Below are 14,414 nucleotides of genomic sequence, written 5' to 3'. Positions count from 1 at the left end.
AATACACTTTGGTGTAATGGACAGCAGAGATGGTTCTGATCATGTACACGGTGAAATCATTGGCATTAGAGAAAAAGACATGTACACTGATGCACTGGATTACATTGAAAATTGTTTTAAAAGTGACAGTGAGCTTGTACGGCAGTGTGTAAGACCACCCAAGTTCATTCCGGTAATTGAACCCAACAGGAAAGAACAACACTACGTGGTTGAATTTGATGTCAATCCTTCATTAAACATAGTGAGAAATAAGGTGTTCTCTGTCTACTTGCCAAAATTCAGGGAGGAGTCCAATAAAATTGTACTGGAAAAGCTAACAATATATCACAGAGTTGGTGCCAAAACAGAACCAGTTGATGATATAAATAGATTTTACCAAGACGTTCGCAGCAGAGATACACAAAGAGAGACAGCAGAGAAATCACATAGCTTCACAACTCCAAAACCCTGCAAAGATCTTGAAAAAAAACCTCATCATGCTTATAACAAGTGGGACGAAACAAACAGAAAAGGAGAAAATGGTACATACTTGTTACAAACAGGTTTTCAGAGGAAGATCTTCAGCACATAGATTTTTTGTTGAAGATGAAGTTATTCTGTGTGTTTGACTTTGACCCAGATTCCATGGTGTCGGGATTATGCCATGAATTTGATAAGCACCATAAAGTGAACCTTCATTTCATGCAAAACTACAAAATTCCTAGTGACAAGAGCATCAGAGAATTTGAGAGTCATCTGCATTTGTTTGAACAAACAAGTTGGATATTTGGTGACGGACGAAATGATTTCAGTGGGAACGAGACTCCATATGATGAAAATACATGGTATAGAACAAGGAAGACTTACCTAAAGCATTGTGTATCATTGATCTGCAATGATATCCTGCCCAAGGGAACCTTCATGGTGATCTTCCTCCTCACATCGCCTGTTGAGACACCTCTACTGAAGACATTTGATGAGTTTTTCACTGACATGCAAGGTCACGAAGACATTATATGCAGCTCGGAATCAGAAGGGAACTTTCAGAAATGGCAAGCATCTGCTCTCGAATTCTGTGATGAGGAAACAGTGGACAATTCCAGTGTAGTAGGTTTGAAAATGAGCCGCATCAATGCAACTCTTCAGCAAATCCAGGGCCCCAATACTCATAAGAACAAACTCTTACCCGTGTCCATCAAAGCAAAATGCCATCTTCTGACATGTGATGAGGAAACAATGTGCTCCTTGGAGATTTTAGCTGTGAATCAGTGTGAAGACAGGGAAGAGGAAATTATGGCAAAGAAAGAAGAAATAGAGAGAGACTTTTTTCGAGAAGGAAAAGTGACATGAGAGAACTTCTGGCTCGCAGAAGTTAGGGAAGTTGGAGAAGTGATTCAAAGAGATGCCTATCATGAGGTGATTAATCTTCTGGAGGAATCTCGTAAATGGAGTTCAGATCAGATGCCTGTCAAATGCATCAACATATACCATTATGCTGGCAGTGGAGGGAGTACAGTGGCACGGCAGGTTCTCTTGAAGTATAGAAAGGATCTCAGGTGTGCAGTTGTGAAAACATTAAACGTTAGCACAGTTTCAGAACATGCTGTGATGCTTCAGGAGTATGAGGAAAAAGATCCCCAGGAATGTCTCCCTGTTCTCTTACTTGTTGATTGTGAGAGGGAGTATTTTAGAAGTGTTGAAGCATGAATTAGAAACAGCTGTAAACACAAAGAAACTTGGAGTACCGTGCTCCATTCTCCTGAGTTGTAGACGATCCCACAATCCCGAGAAAATGTCCAGGGAGTCACCTTTACTGAGTGTCTCTGTGACTCACAAACTGTCACCAGGGGAGAAAAGACAACTTGCAGGAAAACAACAAAAGCTTGAGCAACAGGTCTCCCCAGAGTTCATTCTGACTTTTGTCTTAATGAGTCAAGAATTTAAACATGAATATGTGAAAAAGTTTGTAGAAAATTTCACAGGACACGGGTCACATGTCTGCCGTCACCCAGCTGATGCGATACGTAGCTCTGCTACTCTGCGTGAGTCCACCGAGCAAGGACACTGACAAGACACTACTCGCGCTGCTAAGTATACTTCCTTTTTCCCCCTTTATTCCTCTTGCTGTTTACCTGTTTACACAGGTACTAACATGTGTCATCAGTTTATCCCTGTTATTTACCACAGGCGCAGACCATGGCATACTCCCAGAAAAGTACACAACTTGGACAACCTACACTGTCTGAATGTGGCCTCTGCAGATTCCCTCTCATTCTCTATCAGACTTTGGAACTGTCAATCTACCGTCAACAAAACAGATTTCATTCCTGCCTTTGCAACCCACTCCAACCTCAGTGTGCTGGCTCTGACTGAGACCTGGATCCATACTGAGAACACTGCCACACCCACTGCCCTAGCCTGAAACTTCAACTTCTCCCATACCTCACATCCCAACAGATGAGGAGGTGGTACAGGTTTGCTTCTCTCCAAAACATGGAAATTTACCTGTCTTTCTCCCTCTTGCTCATACACTTCCTTTGAATTTCATGCTGTTACAGTCACTGACCCTGCAAAAATGCACTTTTTTGTATTTACCGTCCTCCAGGTCAACTGGGGAAGTTCATAGATGAATTTGACTCGCTACTGTCCACCATCCTGGATAATGGAACTCCTCTTCTGGTCCTTGGTGACTTCAACATTCATCTAGACAAGCCACATGCAGCTGACTTTCGTGCTTTCCTTCCCACATTTGACCTCAAGCAGTTCACCACACCAGCAACCCACAAAGCCGGCAAACAGCTCGACCTCGTCCTCACACGTAATTGCACCACACACAATCTGCTCATTACTCCTCTCCACACCTCTGACCATTTCTTTATCCAGTTCTCCATTTCTCTCCCCTCACCACCATCACCGTCTCCACCCTCTATCTCTTTTCATCGCAATTTTTGCTCCCTTTCCCCCTCACATTTCTCCTCCGTTGTCACAACCTTACTTCCCTCTGATAGCCACCTCTCCTCACTTGATTTAAACACCACAACTGAAATGCTATGTTCCACCCTAACATCTTCTCTTGACAGCATCTGCCCACTAACCTCCAGACCTGCTCGCACATCACCCTCTAGCCCTTGGCTCTCAGAAGCTCTGCGTAACAACCGGGCCGAATTAAGGACATCTGAAAGGAAATGGTGTAAATCTAACAATCCAACTGACCTAACCAGACACTACCTGACACTTCTTTCCTCTTTTTCCAATAGCATCTCCTTTGCTAAAGCCACATACTACCAAGAGAAGATTGGCAGTTCTCCCAACACCCGCACTCTCTTCAAAACCTTTTCTTCTCTTCTCTGTCCCCCTCCTCCCCCTTCCCCTACCTCTCTCACTGCAGATGACTTTGCCACTTTCTTTTCCAACAAGGTTACATCAATCAGGAACCAGTTCTGAACCCCATACATGCATAGACCGGCTCCTCCTCCATGTAACTCCCAACTGACTTCCTTCTCTCCCCTCTCAGAGACTGATGTGTCTAAACTGCTCCTCTCTAGCCGTCCCACAACCTGTCCTCTTGACCCTATCCCTTCTCACCTTCTTCAGTCCATCTCTCCCACAGTATTACCTGCCCTCACACACATCTTTAACACATCCCTCTCTATTGGCACATACCCTACCCTCATTTAAGCAGGCCCGGGTTACCCCACTGCTTAAAAAAACCATCACTTAACCCTGTTGTAGTTGACAACTACAGACCTGTTTTCCTCCTCCCTTTTCTTTCCAAAACTCTTGAAAGAGCCGTTTTTAATCAACTCTCCAATTTTCTCACACAGAACAACTCCCTGGACACCAAACATCTGGCTTCAAGAGCAATCACTCCACGGAGACTGCTCTGCTTTCTGTCACTGAAGCCTTACGACTAGCAAGAGCAACCTCCAGATCATCTGTCCTCATCCTACTCGACCTCTGCTGCTTTCGACACTGTGAACCATCAGATCAGATCCTCCTGTCAACTCTCTCCAGCCTGGGCATCAACGGAACGGTTCTGCGCTGGGTGGAATCCTATCTCTCAGACAGATCCTTCAAGGTATCATGGAGGGGAAGTATTTCTGAAACTCAGCAACTCCCAACTGGTGTTCCACAGGGGTCAATTCTGGGTCCACTCCTCTTTTCTATCTACACTACATCTTTAGGGCAGGTGATTGAGTCTCATGGCTTCTCATATCATTGCTATGCTGATGACACCCAGCTCTTTTTGTCCTTCCAGCCTGATGATCCATCCGTCTCTGCACGCATCTCTGCTTGCCTGTCGGACATCTTGGTCTGGATGAGGGAACACCACCTTAAGCTCAACCAGGCAAAATCTGAGCTTCTCGTCATCCCAGTCTGTCCCTCAATCAACTACAACCTCACTGTACAGCTCGGCTCAACCACAGTCAAGCCAACCAGGACGGCCAGGAACCTTGGGATGACTCTCGATGACAGCTTGACCTTTACAGACCACATCTCAACAACTGCACGGTCCTGTAGGTACAGGCTACACAGATACTAGTCCAGGCTCTTGTTATCTCAAAACTAGACTACTGCAACTCACTATTCTCAGGCCTCCCGGCCAGCTCCATCAAACCCCTTCAAATGATTCAGAATGCAGCAGCACGCCTCGTCTTCAACCAGCCCAAGAGAACCCATGTCACACCGCTCATCTCCCTCCACTGACTTCCTGTAGCCGCCCGCATCAAATTCAAGGCCTTGATGCTTACCTACAAGACCTTGTCTGGAACAGCACCCTCCTACCTCAACTCTCTCCTGAAGGCTTACATTCCCTCACGTAATCTGCGATCGATTAGCGACCGACGCTTAGTAGTACCTACTCAGCGTGGCTCAAGGTCCCTTTCAAGAACATTCAAACTAACTGTTCCTCAGTGGTGAAATGAACTTCCAACCTCAATCCGGACTGCAGAATCTCTCACCATCTTCAAAAAACAGCTAAAGACCCACCTCTTCTGTGAACACCTAACCAACCCTCAAAAAAAATATATATATATATAAATATATATATATATAATTGCACTTACACCTATACTCTGTGCACTTTGCTTCTTCTGGAACTCAATTGATGGATCTTGTATGGTATCACTACTTGTATTGTTCTCTGCTTGATATATCGCTTTGCTTGTATTTTCTCATTTGTAAGTGACTTTGGATAAAAGCGTCTGCTAAATGAATAAATGTAAATGCTCATCACCTATGTGGAGAACTCTTTCATTTCTGAGTCACACTGTGAAGGCCTCCTTTATCTCCAGCTCTCTATTTGTGGGGAAAGATTTTGACAGCATACATTTGAGAGTTCTCTGAGTGATCAGGCTAAACTGGTCTTTATATATTTGAGAGATGAAAGAACCCACATTAACTCCATCAGAATCATCCACCAAGTGGCGGCAAAGGAAATTCTCATCCGATTTTGAGAGACAAACAACAAAGTGAGCTTGCGCTTGAACTTCTCAACAATGATGTACTCTTTAATCACAGATTTGGGGGAGAAGATTACAGGAAGTTCCTTCGTGAACTGTTCATAAGACGCTACAATATCAGCAGAGGTGATAAATCAGACACTAATGTTTTCACCCCTCATTGAACACGTGAGATGAAAGGAAAAGCCAGAAAGTGCTATTCATCTTCTCAGCGAGGCTTACAAAAGATTCAACAAGGATACATTTCTTGCTCAGCACCTAGCTCGTCTCTATAACTGGCATGAAAAATTTTATGAGGGTCATTCTGAATTACAGAAGTACTTGATTACAGAACACAGTCCCAAAGAAATTGAAGCACCATGGGAACAGTTTCACGACAAACTCAAAGACCTTCAACCCGCAATGCACAAGGATTTGGAGTGGATATCAGAAGAGCTGAATTACTTCCAACACCTAGACATAGATGATGAGGAAACCTCAAAGACCCCAGAGCTGACAATACATCGCCCCAAACACTGTTGGTTGCCAAGTCCTCTGTTTATGGCAAGTTCTTCTGAGGTCTCACTGAGAAATACACCAGCTGACTGGCAGTCTAGTTTACATAACATGACTGACTTCAGCAAACGCTTGGCCATCTACAAGCTTGGTGGAGGCACAACAATCTTCTCCATCCTGGACCAGAAAAATAAAGACCAAATCAAAACTTTAGAGAACATCATTTCACTGTATCCAAAGGGTGCTGAAATGGATCAGAGAGATCTTATCAACTACATAGCATCACATTTAGCGTTAAGTGCAGTCTCTCCTCACGTAAGCTGGCTGCCTTCCAGGATCTGCAAAGGTACAGCCGCTCGTTTGTTCAAGACAAATCAAAATGCCAATCCAATGCTCTGTTTCTGTGCACCCTAGTGTTCTGGCCAGAAGACACTGATCAAGAAAAAGAGGACAAATATAAAACCGTTCTTACTGCTGTCGGATTCCTCCAACAAATGTACCGGACCAAAATGAAGGATATCCCTCCGAGAAAGAGATGCATTTTTACCCACTTCTACCTGGGAAAAGGATCTGGAAGTTTGTCCATAAGAATAAAATTGAAACGATCAGGAACTTTTCCTCAGTTTCAGAAAAGCGTCAGAAATGGCGTGAAGGGGAAATGTGGAAAACACCAGAAATTGTGAGAGAGCTTAAGCGTGTAAACGGCTGGACAGAGGATAGACATGTTTACCTTGTGGGTCCTAAAATGGAAAAGTTTTCCATTCACCCCCTTAATGAAAGTTCAGTGCATGCTGGAAATGAAAACGTCACCTTCTATCTAGGCTTCACATTCAGGGGACCTGTAGCGTATCACATCACAATAAGAAAATAGTCAAAAGTTAAATTACTGAGAAAAAGAGACATGAAAGCAAACCTTCACATGCATACACCGTATAGTGTAAAAGACTGTAACAGAGGATCTGTTCTCTTAACACATTATTCTGTTCTCTTAACACATTATTATGTATTTAATGTTAAACTCATAGGAAATTTAGTTAAGAAGTAAAGAGTAAGAGGTGTAAATATCTGGACCCACTTACACGGAGTGTAAGGGGTTAAATATAAAGATGACAGATAGGGAGCTGAGATCATTAAGAAAGTTCATCAGGAAGATTTTTCTCTTTTTTTTGTCATATTATTCTTTCTTATATATTGTTCGATTATGTATTAATATATTAATTAAATTGTTCTTGCTGATCCATGTCATTCAGTAAAATTGACAAAGACAGTTTTGTTGTTTGGATTCATTTATTTCTGTAATGCTTTGGAGTTGAAGGAAATTTTGCCTTTTTGGTTTAATTATATTAATTAGTTATATCCAAGGGCGTAACCATGATATGGACATTGGAGGGGTCCAAGCCCCCCCCCCAAAGTTTGATACTGAAAATTCGCATATTTACAACATAGTTTTAGGATTACAGTTACCGTTTGAATTCACGTGATTTCTGAGTGATAGAAGCTCCCACAGCATGGGGAAATTCTAGGGTGCTGTGGATGTCCTGTGGCCAGATGTATTCTCTGCTCCATAACCTACCATGAAAACTACTACACCAAGTAGAGGCGAGTTAAGATGTGTGCAGGCAAACCACACACGCTAACATTTAAACACGCAATCACGGCTTTTAAACAAACTCAGAAAGGATGGCTACCTATGAAACTAAATTCAACACTATATATGTTGTAAATACAATTTCCCCACGGATGCTTCCAATCAATGCTGTGCTGCCTGCATTGTGACCAGGTACCATTATTTTCAGAAATATATATAAAAGGAACAGACATAAATAAATAGAATAGATGAAGAAAAGACAGATCCGTTGGCAGGGTTCATTAAAGGGGGACATATAGAAAATATTTTCTCCTTTATATTGCGGGGGGACACGACCCCCCTAAAGAATGCGTGGTTATGCCCATGCCAAGAAGCCTCAGCAGACATGAAAGTTCAACTACTCACATTCCAAAGCCAAATTGCTTTAAAAACTTTTGGAAGCGCAAGGACAGATTTGGCTTTGAACAAACAGCGGAGACTAAACATTATCATCCACAATGCTAAGGTAAAGGAAAACCGAGAGATTTTAAAAGACCTCATTAATGCAACTTGTTTCCTAGCCAAACAGCAATTAGCACTTCGTGCTAACGATGAGAGTACGACCTCTTCTAATCGTGGCAGCTATGTAGAACTATTGCATGCTTTTGCTGAGAAAGATGATAAACCTATCATCTAGACAGCTAGACATTTGGAGACATCCACTGTGTTTTCTGGCTTATCAAACAGAATTCTGAATGATTTAATTGAGGCAATAAGTGATGTGATTAGAAATGACATAAAAAAGGAGATTAATGCAGTCCTATTTGTTGCTGTAGAAGTAGACGAGATAACGGATGTCACAAACAAAGCCCAGATCTGTCATTTTGCATTCTGTGGCATGAAGTGAGGTGTCCTGTGAAGTGAGGGAGGCGTTTTTGGGATTTGATGATGTGAGTAATGTCAGATGAGTAAAGGTAAGACCATGCATACACTGCTGTACAGTCCACGATAAAAATAAAAGACCAGCCCTTTTTTGATAATACCTAAAAAAAAAAAAAAAAGATAGAAAACAAGATAAGAAAAAATGAAGTTATTTTAAAGAATAAAACTACATTTGACTTTTTGTTGTGGACTGTATATACTTTCATTTGTATTGAATGAGTATGAATTGTGGAATTGTGATGGCAAATTAAGAACACACGGAGGGTGCAGAGCAAATGCGTTCTCTCTGAGCTGTTATAAATTTAACGTTCTTCTTTGGCCAAATATGTACCTTACTTATGTGTGTGTAAAGAATGCTGCTATGGGATATGAAACATAACCAATAGTCAATGTACAAGCAGCCAGTTGAATGGTGAATTTTTGGTACTCTGTTGAATTCATACATTTGTAAATCTGACTTTGAAAGAGTCAGTGCCTCCCCAGCCACGAACCTCACCGCACGTCACTGCATCTCTCTGTCTGGCCGGCACGCGCACACACACATATATACATATATATACATATATATACATACATATACATACATATATATATATACACATACATATATATATACATATATATATATATATACATACATATATATATATACATATATATATATATATATATATATATATATATATATATATATATATATTTAAATATAGATAGTGAAATTGGAGCAGCGTTCAGAGTTCTCGAACTCTTCTGATGATATGATTGACTGTTGTTCCCTGGATTGCCACAAATCTCGAGTTTTTAAATGTTGTGGTTTCTGAGCAGGCCTCTGTATTCATTTGAACGGAGTTAAATTTAATCATTGGTCTATCTAACCTTTTCATTTTGTTTGTTTATATAGCATGTTTAAGAATGGACATTGTCACAAAGCAGCTGTACAGATATCTGGATATATTATTTCAATGTAAATTTTAAAATAAAAAATAAAAACCATTTCCATGTAAATACACAAGGGTATGCTCTTTAAAAAGATAGTAATAATAATAAAAATAATGCTGTTAAACATTTCAGAAGCTCTGTGTATTGTCCTTGATATGTGAAAACTTTACAATGCATAGTAATAACGCTGATGAGCTGTGTCTGTGTAAAATAGCCCAAACCTAACTTCTGTTTCAGGCAGCATTGTGCTGGATGGAGCTGGACTGCCCTCGTGTGTCCAAACTCAGGAACGGCAATGTCCCAGAAGCGGTATTCTGTTCCAAGTCTACCAATTGTAGAAGTTAGCCAAGAGTAGGGTGAGAACTATGACATGATATTACTATTAATCTCTCTCCCTTTTTGTCCTGCTCATGATAATCATTGTTGTCATGTAATAATTATATTACCTTCATCTTTGTAATCTTCCCTATTTGTGGATATTCTCAAGCAAAATAGATGAGGCCACCTAGGGAACACATGAAGTTGCATAGGAGCAGTGATGAGAATGAACATGAATGTTGGTGCTCATGAACAAATCTGGCAGTTTCATTATGAACCCACTACATTAGAGAAGGAATTATAGAATTTGAAGTTGAGATACTGACCCTAAACATAACTAACCAACAGTGCTTTCTTGGGGTGGTGATGAAGTTAGAGTTGAACTGGCAAGAAAGATATTAGAGAGAGGCTTCCTTGACTCCTGAGGATGTTCAATTAGAACCTGCAATGAACTCACCTGATTCAAATAATCAGCTAATTAGGGGGGGGCTTATTTCTCTACTACGAGAAATAAGCTCATAGCAACAATGATGAAATACACATATAGTACAAAAAAAAAAACACACACACAAATAGAGAATGTGTTTAGCATTTTTTGCAGACTTTACATCTGCACATAATTATTAGTTTAGTAGCTATTTTTAGAATTAAAAAAGTCACGTATAAGTCCATATGGGGTGAGAGATGTGAGAGAGAGATGAATTTTCATAGCATCTAATACTTCTTACCCCACTCTTGGCTAACTACTACAAATATAGACTTCTAAACACCGCCCTTAAAAGCTTAATAACAGAATACTGCTTCTAGGAAATTGCCATTCCCGAGTTTGAATTTAGAATTTAGCTTTTTCTAACCTCCTTACGCTGGTGAGTGTTTGGCTGTATGCTTTACTATGTATGTTTTACCTAAAGTTCCTTACTATTGTGATCTACAGCTACTAATACTAGTACTTTTATTGAGTGGCTTGACTTCGAGAGCAGCATCATATCTGGCAGAGGAAAGGGCAGAGGAAAGAGCAGTGTTGTGTTGGTGTTCATTAGAAGTGCAGTGTTGTGTTGTATATAATACAAATTAAGCCCTACTTCCCTGAAACTTAAAAAGCACCTAACACAAATCGAGCCCTATTTTCCTGAAAATAAAAAAGTACATGATACTAATTAAGATCCTACTTACCTGATAACACAAAAAACATATAAAAATAAGCCTACTTACCTGATTCCATTCTCCCCAGGAATCCTCTCACACCTAAAACATAGAAAAAAAGGTCCAACTGGATTCATTTAGCTCCACAATAAGTCTACGAACACACATATACGTATATATATTAAAAAGAATAAGACTCTTAAACCATGGTTTGGCCAGAGAGAGACGGTTGGACTATGGTCACACGCGGACGCAAACGTGCCATCCAGGGTATGGCTCGGCCTACGCCCCGTTCCCACCGCGACATAGAGCATCGTGCACAGGGGGAAAGAGTGCTCTCCTACGCGGAGATGGTCAAATACGGAGGCCGTAGGAGCACAGTCCCTACTCACTATCATGACTTTGATCGTCGACCTGACAGGCCGCAATCTTTTGAATCCCGGGCCCGTTCAAGGCCCTGTACCTCGGTGCCTCAGTATATGGTGCGCTCGCACCCGAAAAACAAAAAATCACATCACAGGCAGAACCAAAAGCCAAAACAGTCTACAGACCCTCATATCGACTCGGCCCGCACAGCGTTCAAAATCATAAAATTGAAACATCATATGAACAACATCCGCCAAGGGCAGCCTCCGGCGATCAGCAAAATTGTAAAATACCTGTCAGAGGTAATCAAACCGGCTTTGCCAAATGCCACCACACGAGCCCTCATTGAGGACAATGCAAAAAAGTGGGCTCAGAACACCATTAACATTCTGAATAGCCACTACACAAAAGCGTTGTCCGAAGAGAGGAACAAGCTCGAACAGATCGGATGCGAAGGGTTGGACCATTCCTTCGACAAAGCCACCCGGTGGGCCGAACGTACCTTCGGTACAAAACTCAAGCGCCAGACGGTCAACGAGGCCAAACAGTACGCGGAGATGATGGTAGCTCCGCTGAACCTCCAGACTCTGTTCGAACGCTCAGAGGCCGAACCGGAGTCTGAAACATCCACCCCGCAGAGAAAACAAACGAAGTCCACGATGACTGACCCGCAGAGTGATGTGTCCTCCGTCGGTGACGAGGACGCGGGCAGCCTTTCGGACATTTCTCTTAACTTCCCGGCCTCCCCGGAAGTACGACACACTCCCAGCGTTCGCCCGAACTCCTGTTCCAGACAGGAAAAAGACCCTATCCCTATAAGGGACCGAGGGGAGTGCAGACGAGACAGTTCCGACACACGAAGGGGAATCCGTGTCACTCCACTACAGCCTAACAGGCTCAACAAAGGCTCAATCCCACCGGGAGGCACAAGAAAAAAGACACACGGCATGCAAACACGACATGACCCTAAGAATACACTCACTGAGTCTGATGGAACTCTTTCCGGGTCGCCGTTCCGTGGGCCGACCCATGCCGGTATGGTTCCTGGAGAAAAGAACAAAAGAGAAAAAGAATGGTGGGAATGGACCGGCTGACATGGAGGAGAAACCCAGTGGAGTGAGCGACATAAGATGGCCAGTGCATACAGGTTAGCGCCTACCCTGACCCCAACCATAACCCTAACCGCTAACCCCTAACCCTAACCTTAACCCTAACCCCAATCCCCTAACCCTAATCTTAACCCTAACCCCCTAACCCTAACCACTAACCATAACCCCCACCCCTAACCCTAACCAATTTCACTATCTATATTTAAATATATATATATATATGTATAATGTATGTATATGTATGTATATATATGTATATATGTGTGTGTGCGCGTGCCGGCCAGACAGAGAGATGCAGTGACGTGCGGTGAGGTTCGTGGCTGGGGAGGCACTGACTCTTTCAAAGTCAGATTTACAAATATATGAATTCAACAGAGTACCAAAAATTCACCATTCAACTGGCTGCTTGCACATTGACTATTGGTTATGTTTCATATCTTCTAATGAACACCAACACAACACGGCTCTTCTAATGAACACCAACACAACACTGCACTTCTAATGAACACCAACACAACACTGCACTTCTAACGAACACCAACACAACACTGCTCTTCTAATGAATATTATCAAGTGTATTTTGAGGAATTTTTATTTCAGGTCAATAGGGCTTAATTTGTTTTATGTGCTTTTTAATTTTCAGGGAAGTAGGGCTTAATTTGTATTAGATACCTGTTATTTTCCCGGTCAATAGGGCTTAATTTGTATTATATACTTTATCAATTGTATTTTGAGGAATTTTTTTCCCATGAATTAGTAGAATCACTTTCCTTGAATTCTGGTGTGAGGAAAAATTAACAAGCCGTTGCAATGTTTCGGTTCTCCTGGAACCTTCTTTAGGCAGGCTTGTTATGATTTGATTAACTGAATAGATTGAGGCTCAAAAGAGTATGAGTAGTGTTTGAAGGCTTTCTCTCAAAGAGCTGGAAGCAGTGAGTGAGCTTTTGCCGCCTTCACTCCCTTTTTATAGTATAGGGGGCGGGACTCTGTTTGAATGGGCCAACAGGAGGCTGTCCCATGTTTAGGTTTGAATGGGCCAATAGGAGGCTCTCCCATGTTTTTGTGGTTTTTGAAAGATAACAGCCAAGGGCCAATCAGAAAATTAGCTGTTTTAATCATCTGTAGTGGGGCTTTTTGCATTGTTTTATTTAGATTTTAAACTAATAGTATTATTTATTAAATTACTGTTTCCCACTTGGGTACTGTGGGTTTTCACATTATTTATTTATTTCTCCATTTGGGTTTCAATTGTTTTAATCTCTTTTTTAATTATTTTTTCTCCTTCTTTCAAGGGATTCTAGGGTGGCATAGGTATGCATCTGCCTGGGTTTGTCCTTATTTGGAGTTGTAATTAATCAAATAATGATTCATATGAACAGGCCGACCAGAAGGAAACAGAACAGTAGAGTGAATTGCAAACATGAGGCACGGGCTGATTAGGGTTAGGGTTAGGGGGTTAGGGTTAGGGTTTAGGGGTAGGGTTAGGGGTAGGGTTAGGGGTTAGGGTTAGGGGGTTAGGGTTAGGGTTAGGGGGTTAGGGTTGGGGTTTGGGTTAGCAGTTAGGGTTAGGGTTGGGGTTAGGGTTAGCGGTTAGGGTTAGGGTTAGGGTTTAGGGTTAGGGTTAGGTGGTTAGGGTTAGGGTTAGGCGGTTAGGGTTAGGGTTTAGGGTTAGGGTTAGGCGGTTAGGGTTAGGGTTAGGGTTTAGGGTTAGGGTTAGGCGGTTAGGGTTAGGGTTAGGGTTTAGGGTTTAGGGTTAGGCGGTTAGGGTTAGGGTTAGGGTTTAGGGTTAGGGTTAGGCGGTTAGGGTTAGGGTTAAGGTTAGGGTTAGGCGGTTAGGGTTAGGGTTAGGGTTAAGGTTAGGGTTAGGCGGTTAGGGTTAGGGTTAGGGTCAGGGTAGGCGCTAACCTGTGTGCACTGGCCATCTTATGTCGCTCACTCCACTGGGTTTCACCCCCATGTCAGCCGGTCCATTCCCACCATTCTTTTTCTCTTTTGTTGGACTCGGTGAGTATATTTTTACGGTCATGTCGTGTCTGCATGCCGTGTGTCTTTTTTATCGTGCCTCCCGGTGGGATTGAGCCTTTGTCGAGCCTG

At 42.1% G+C, this 14,414-nt stretch overlaps 2 pseudogenes; both read left to right on the top strand.

The window, feature by feature from the left end:
- Positions 1-278: 278 nt before the first annotated feature.
- Positions 279-2,559, top strand: LOC128615495 (sterile alpha motif domain-containing protein 9-like; annotated as a pseudogene).
- A 2,579-nt stretch (positions 2,560-5,138) lies between these two features.
- Positions 5,139-6,844, top strand: LOC128615569 (sterile alpha motif domain-containing protein 9-like; annotated as a pseudogene).
- Positions 6,845-14,414: the final 7,570 nt, after the last annotated feature.

Source organism: Ictalurus furcatus, chromosome 1 (genome assembly GCF_023375685.1).
Source record: "Ictalurus furcatus strain D&B chromosome 1, Billie_1.0, whole genome shotgun sequence".
NCBI lineage: Eukaryota > Metazoa > Chordata > Actinopteri > Siluriformes > Ictaluridae > Ictalurus > Ictalurus furcatus.
This window is presented reverse-complemented; position numbering and strand designations above follow the sequence as displayed.